The sequence below is a fragment of the Zea mays genome, chromosome 5 (assembly GCF_902167145.1).
Source record: "Zea mays cultivar B73 chromosome 5, Zm-B73-REFERENCE-NAM-5.0, whole genome shotgun sequence".
NCBI lineage: Eukaryota > Viridiplantae > Streptophyta > Magnoliopsida > Poales > Poaceae > Zea > Zea mays.
The window spans coordinates 190,106,812-190,114,408 of NC_050100.1; the positions used below are offsets into that span (position 1 = coordinate 190,106,812).

At 47.4% G+C, this 7,597-nt stretch overlaps 1 pseudogene; it reads right to left on the bottom strand.

Annotated features, from left to right (window-relative positions):
* Positions 1-441: 441 nt before the first annotated feature.
* On the bottom strand, positions 442-1,439 carry LOC103627431 (uncharacterized; annotated as a pseudogene).
* Between the last annotated feature and the right edge of the window lie 6,158 nt (positions 1,440-7,597).

Below are 7,597 nucleotides of genomic sequence, written 5' to 3' on the forward strand. Positions count from 1 at the left end.
AGCCAAACTCAAAACCCCGTATCGACAGCAATTTTTAAATATCACGATTCGCCTTCTCCGACTAAAAATCCAAAGTCGATCGAATCTCAGGACGATTTATTTTCGAATCACGCGTAGGTAATTATTTTCGAGCGAACTCAAAATTAGACTCTCGACCGAATTAATCGCTCAACCTTCCATTCGTCCGAACTCTTTTCGCTCTGTTTCTCCGTAGCGACGAACTCCGCGAGAGCATTTTTATTCGGGAAAATAAATTAGCGCGGGCCGAGTACGTGTTTTGGGCCAGGCCCAACCCAGCCCAATTGGCCCAATAGGAAACCCTAACCCTAGGGCTGCTTCTATAAATAGGGGTGCTCACTTGACAAATTTTCACTCCCACCCCTCATTTTTTTCCTAGCCGCCACTTCTCTCCCTGGCTTCTTCTCCAACGCGCAGGGAGCTTCCTCCCTTCCTCCCATGGCAGCCGACCAGCCGAGTGCCCTCCCTATCCTCCTCCTGGCGCGAGTTCCCTGTTCCTCAGCTCCATGGATGCAGCCCCTCCTCACCATGGACGCCCTTCCCTCCAGCAGCGACGGGGCCAGGGTACCGGACACGCAAGACTCGCCCAGACCATCGGCCTCTGCTTTTCCCAGCGCCCCTTTCACTATTGGTCACGGGCCCCTCGGCACCTTGCGTGCATGGCACTTCTCTGATCCGAGCTCGCGCAGCCGTGGAGCATCTCCCTGCCATCTCCCTCCCATGGACGCCCAGAAAAATCCCCCATGCCGACGCCCCTTCTTTTCCCTTACTCGTTGTCCCTCGCGCAACAGCAGCCGGGTCTTCTTCCTCCCCCTGCTGTCCACGGCGTGCAGCAAACAGGGAGCTGAGCTCCATCTCCCCCTCATGGCGGGACACAGCAGGGGCTCGCCCCGCCTCTCCTCGCAGGCGCAGCCCTCTCCCATGGCGCGCTGCAGTAGATGCCGTGGAGCATTCCCTCCATGCCTTGCGACTCGGTTTCCTTCCTGCGTGTGTGTTGCTGCGCCTGCGCCGTTGATGCTTGCTAGGCACTCGACAAAATGCGCAGCAGCCCCAACGTCTCCGCGTGGCTCGCTGCTTTTTGCTGCGCAGTGAACAGCACGCCGTCGACGCTCGTCGGGTGTTTGCTGTTTTTGCGCAGTGAACAACACGTCGTCGACGCTCGTCGAGTGTTTGATGTTTTTGCGCAGCCCCAACATCATCGTCGTTCACCCCGGTGAGACCGCGACGCTCCTTGTTCGATTCCGCATTGACGTTATTTTCCTATGATTAATTATGTATGTGTGCTGCTTTGTTTTATTTTTGTGGAGGAGAGAAACCCCGTGTTTGCGTGGAGGAGGCAAGTCGTTCAACGCTCGTCGATGTGCGAAGCTATGCACAAATCGGAATCACCGTCGTTCTTGCAAACGCCGTTTGGGTTTGTTTATGGTGAGCCGATGCATGTCACTCTCGATCGACTCGATTAATTATTTTGAATGGATGTGTGTAAAATGTTTCGGTTATGCGCATTGGTAGGATCGCGTTTGCGATTGGAGAACAAAAGGTTATGTGATGTATGCGATTTGTAGTTTGTCTAATTTTGTTTTGGTCGATGTGGAGTACATGGGTGTTTAATTGTGTGTGAGTATAAAATGTTTTGGTTATATGTTGTAGCAAGTTCGCCTTCACGTTTTGGTAAGCAAACGTGTCGTGCTTGTTTTATGTGATGAGTAAGTTTGGAAATATATGTGATGTGAGGATTGAATTAGTACACGTATATGTGTGTGTGCCGTGGTGTATTATAGTGGTAGTGGCGTAAGGTATTTGATTGAGGTGTGCGGGTATATGCCGTAATGTGGTTATACTCGCAACGAGGAAAGATGCCTGTATGGTGTAACACGATGCTTAGGCCGCTATTATATAAACGTGTGAAGGATGCTCGTGATGGGTGTGTGATTGAGGAGTGATGTAGTGGCAAGCGAGGAGTAAGTTTAATTTTTCAAACGATTAGTGGATAGTATCTCAGTGTTGTCTTGATTTTTGTTGTATGGCAATGTGATGCTTCGCTTTGTCAATCATCACATTCCATGCCCCTTTGGATAAATAAATATCTTGTTGATCGATTAGAGGTCTTATACGAGTGTTATCGCAGCCCAATAATTATTGGGGCAAGTAGCGTTCATAAGTCAATCCTTGTTAAAATTGAAGAACAATCTGATAACATATGCACCTAAGTGCTTTAGGTCCTTCAGTAGCAAATGTAAGACTTATGGAGTTTTACGCCGTATGTAGATGCCTCTATGTTAGACCCCAACAACATGCTATCTTAGGTGACTGATGTGTTAACTAAATTAAGTTGAGAAAAGGTTAAGAAACGTTAATTAACCTGCTCCCACCCATGTTTTGAGTTGCAATGTCTAAATGGGTTGCTAAGTCTTATGCTGTGATTAGCCAACTAATGTTGAGGAGTCAAATTCGTTAAGTGATTGTTATATATGTGTTGTCTCGGATTGCGATAATAATATGCAAGCCGACGTGTTGGATGTGCAGCGGCCTAGATTGTTACTCTGGCTAGCCGACTTGTTAGATGGCTTTGGTTAAGTTTGTAGTCACGATGAATTGCTTGTTGTGGTCTAAATGTGTATGGTTATGGTTGCGAATGAAAAGTAGTAGTGCTCAGGTGATGTCTAAATTAAAATGCAAACTATTGGTGAAAAGCGCTTCGATATTGATTGTTATAGATAATGCATTGTTAATTGAGTATGGTACTTTTAGTGCGCAAAATAACTTGTATAAAAATTAGTAAGTCCACATGTTAGTTCTCACTTAGTTATTTTAACTCTAACAATTGTCAAAGTGTTAGAATGATTTAAGTCTCTAGAACATGGCAATTCTTGAATTGTATAGGAGCTGAAATTTATAAATTTCTGTTTTGGGCTGCCCACACTGTTTTAGTTGTGCTGTATGTTTGATGAACCAAATTGTGTTTTCTGTAGATATGTGCTATAGAAAAGTGGTAGCTAACTTCATTATCTTGCTGGTGTTAAAATTTGACAGCCATAGGTCTGACAGTTTAGGAGTTATGCTTTTTGCAACTTCAGTAACTGAATCTGTCCAATTTCTGTACAGATTTCAGAGACTGTACTGTTTGATTAAGTTAATGTTTGAATCAGTCCTTGTAGATTATAAGAAAGTTGTAGATGCTTTTCTTATCTTGCTTGTGTTAAAATTTCATAACTAAAAGCCTGACGGTTTAAGAGTTATGAATTTTACAACTTGGTTGCTGTGTTCTGTCCACCGTCAGAACAGATTTTGAAAACTGCGTTGTTTGATTCAGTTAAGCACAGAATCACTTCTTGGTGATTATAAAAGTTATGTAGTACAATTGCCAAGCTTTCCAAAAAGTCTTGGATCACTATTTTTGGTGGTCTGAAGATTAAGTTATGGATGTTTAAAGTCTGAAGACTGAATCTGTCCAGTTTTGGACAGCACAGCCTTCATAGTATATTTTACCCTTGATACATGCTAAACCAGCCAGTGATGTTGATAAATAATTTGTAGAACATTTAATTAGCTTTCCAGAAAGTCTAGGATCACTTTGTTTGTATGTCTGAATCTTTTGTTGTGAATTTTTGAAGCTGCAAGTCTGAATCTGTCCAAATCTGGACAGAGCTGCTGTGTTTGCACAATTCGACCTTGCTAAGTGTTTAATCAGGTTGTGATGACAATACCAAAGTTGTAGAGCACTTTTTAAGCTTTCCAGAAAGTCCCAGTTTGATATTTTTGGACTAACCATTGAAGAGTTATGATTAAAACAAGCAACTGCTGTATTGCTGTCCAAAAATCTGCAACTGCGCATTTGATTGTTTTGTTCACCTGTTGGCTAAAAATGCTTAGTTAGCACTTAGCAGACATAGACTTGTAATGTCTAAACTTAGGATACATGTGTTCCATGATTGATGTGTTTGCTTGAGTAGTTAATTGTGGATAGGAATTCCTCCTCTATTGAACTGGTGCTTGGGATGCTTTTGTGTGATAAATAGAAGAATAATGAAAAGCCGTAGCAGGTTAAATAGATGCTCGTACTTATGGGGTCGTATTTGCGTTGCGTAAATATACAAAATGTTTGTCTTCTTTTAGTGGTGTTACTGTTGTGCGCTCGATGATGCGTAGTTAGCTGACACTAGTGTGTACGGTTATTTATGATGTCTCGCTACTTAGTATTTAATTCGCTAGCATGTACTTAAAGTATCTTGTGCTACTTTCATTATATTCATACATATGCATCTTGCATCTCATTTAGGACCGAGAGATGATGATCGAGCCAGTGATGTGGTGCCAACCACAAGATGCAGTTGGTGGACGACCTGAAGAATGATGGACTTAACCAGTGGATGCTCGCCAAGCGAGTACCCACCCCAGCAAACACTATCTAAGTGTTAAATTAAAGGCAAGCCCCGGTTTTATGCATAACATGTTATTTATGCTATTTTACTTCACTTAATGATTGTAGGATTGACTGTGCACTTAGGTGTAGGAGTTGATTGAAACCCTAGTTGCATGAACTCAGGATTCCTTTTTGAGATGGATACTAGTATGCTAGGTCGAGTAGCTGCTTTACTAATTAGGGATCTCGGTAGAAGTCGAGTGATTTTTCTAGCACTCGCGCGAGGTCAGGAATTGGTTGTACCCACTTTTCTTATCACATTGATAGTTGGTTGGTGGACACGGATCCATGGGGATACGTGGTCTATGAGGTAAAATGGGAATAAGGATTAACGTGCGGATACCTGTGTCAAGCGTTTGAACGTACTAAACATATGCCGAGAAATATGGTAAATCGGTAAGCCTAGTACCTGAGTGAACCTGGCAGTGGACATATCCCCTCACGCGACCTGAGACGTGGTCTCCCATTCCGGTTATGGTGGGTACAAGTGCGGTCACTGCACGACGGCAGTCGGGGTCAGTGAGGCATTGTACGCCAAGGCGGTGAGCCCTGATCTGCTGACGGGGAATCGATGGGGACGGTTGATGTGTGTGGGGACGGAGTGCCCCTGCATGTCGTGTGTTTAGGTTTACCTTGCAAGGATAAAAACTCGATTCGAATCGTCTGCTTCTCGCAGCTAATGAGACTGCTTGATCCATTGTACTGCATTGAGTAACAAGTGGAAATGTGATGAGTTGACACAAGATGTTGATTGCTAAATATGTTTGATACCATGTATGAGTAGATAGTACACATTTAGCCTTAAGAGAGTCACACTTAAACTTGACAAAGTTAAAACTTGATTTAGAAACTCCGCTAGTGCTTTTGGCAAACCAAACCCCTCAGCCAAACAGCTGCATGTCTAGAGGTAGAGGAGTAGACTCCTCACACCGGGTAAGTCTAGCTGAGTATTAGTATACTCAGCCTTGCTTGTGGCATAATTTTTGCAGGTACTACTTGTTTTGGTTGATGGTGTGACTTGGCCTCCATCCCTGCCATCGGGATAGACGGTCGAGTGGGTTATTGCTTCCGCAGGAGAGGACCAGGAGGAGTAGCGTGGCTAGGCTTCGCCATGTTACTCGGTTTTCTCCGTTAGTTATTTCCGCTGCATTAAAATTTATGATTATTATTTCTGAAACTCCGATAATGTAATCACTATTGATACTTAATAAATTTGTGGTATTATGTTTTATTGTATTTCTCTGTACCTCACCTTCGAGTGAGCTAGTGGTATTCGATCCTGGATAAGTGGCCTCGTCGGACTAGATCCGAGGGACTGACGGGTTATTCCTATTTAAGTGTGGTCCAGCCTTTAAGGCGAGACTTAGGCACTTAAGTTGGAATAATTCGGGCGGTTCCGCCACACGTAGCTCATCCCATGTCGAATGGGCAAGTAGAGCGTGCCAACGGCATGATTCTACAAGGGCTCAAGCCTCGGATTTACAACGACCTCAACAAGTTCGGCAAGCGATGGATGAAGGAACTCCCCTCGGTGGTCTGGAGCCTGAGGACGACGCCAAGCCGGGCCACGGGTTTCACGCCTTATTTCTGGTCTACGGGGCCGAGGCCGTCTTGCCCACTGACCTGGAATACGGCTCTCCGAGAACGAGGGCCTACGACGATCAAAACAACCAAGCTAGCCGAGAAGACTCGCTGGACCAGCTGGAAGAGGCTCGGGACAAGGCCTTACTACACTCGGCGCGGTATCAGCAGTCCCTGCGGCGCTACCACGCCCGAGGGGTCCGACCCCGAGACCTCCAGGTGGGCGACCTGGTGCTTCGGCTGCGGCAAGACGCCCGAGGGAGGCACAAGCTCACGCCCCCCTGGGAGGGGCCCTTCGTCATCGCCAAAGTTCTGAAGCCCGGAACGTACAAGCTGGCCAACAGTCAAGGCGAGGTCTACGGCAACGCTTGGAACATCCAACAGCTACGTCGCTTCTACCCTTAAGATGTTTTCAAGTCGTTCATATACCCTGCACCCACGCAAAGTTTAGTCATCAAGGAAGGGTCGGCCTCGCCTCGGCAAAGCCCGACCCTCCCTCGGGGGCTAAAAGGGGGGAACCCCCTCTGCGTTGAAATTTTCCTCAAAAAAAGATCACTTCTGCCAGAATATCTTTCGTGCTTTTTGACTACTTCGAAAAGTGGATCCTGAAAACGACGGAGTACACGTAAGCAGCCAAGGCTGACCGAGCCGAGGGACTCCTACGCCTCCGGGATACGGATACCTCACTCATCACCTTCTGCGATAAGTAACTCACGTTCGGATAAAGTGATTCTGCGGACCGAACAAGTCTTCATGTTCGGAAGTTCTTCTGCCGAAGCGATCCTTCGAGCCTTCTCGACTGAGTCGGTGGCAGGGCCTCATGGACGGGTGAAAGTACGCGTAAGCGACAAGGCCGACCGAGCCGAGGGCCTCCCACACCTCCGGGATACGGATACCTCACTCATCACCTTCCGCAAGAAGCAACTCCCACTCACACAAACATCCCTGTTACCGACAAAAAAGTCCAGATACTCGAAACAAGAGGAAAGGAGACGCAGCTTTACAACACAGCGAGGGCGTGTATTCTGGCCTCGGCGGCTGCAGAAGGCACACGCTACAAGACACTCTGACCCTGCAGGCTCGGGTCTTGACGCCGGAAGGGGGCAGCAACACCCTCGGCATCGACGACACCTTCGGCGAGGCCCGACCTAGCCTCGGACGGTGACGCGGTCCGAGGATCTCCGCTCCGAAGGACGACGTCATCACCACGCCCGGGCAATCGCTGCCAGGGACTTCTCTGGGAATCCGGCCCAAGCAGGCGGCTCGGCCGGTTGCCCCTGGGGCCTCGGCCGACCATCTCCCAAGGGCGCCAGCCCGACCTGAGGCCTCGACTAATCAACTCCGACGTCGGTCCCGCCAACGGACAACCCGGCTAGGCTCCGGCCGACCAGGTTTCATTTTCGAGCCGACTCCGCCTCTGTTCATACTGATATCGCTACCCCTGGCCTCGGCTCATCGAAGAGCGGCCGAGGGGTCCCTTTAACTAAGCTAGAGGAGCCTCGGACAGCAAGGTCGACCGAGCCGAGGGACTCCTACGCCTCCGGGATATGGATACCTCACTCGTCACCTTGACAC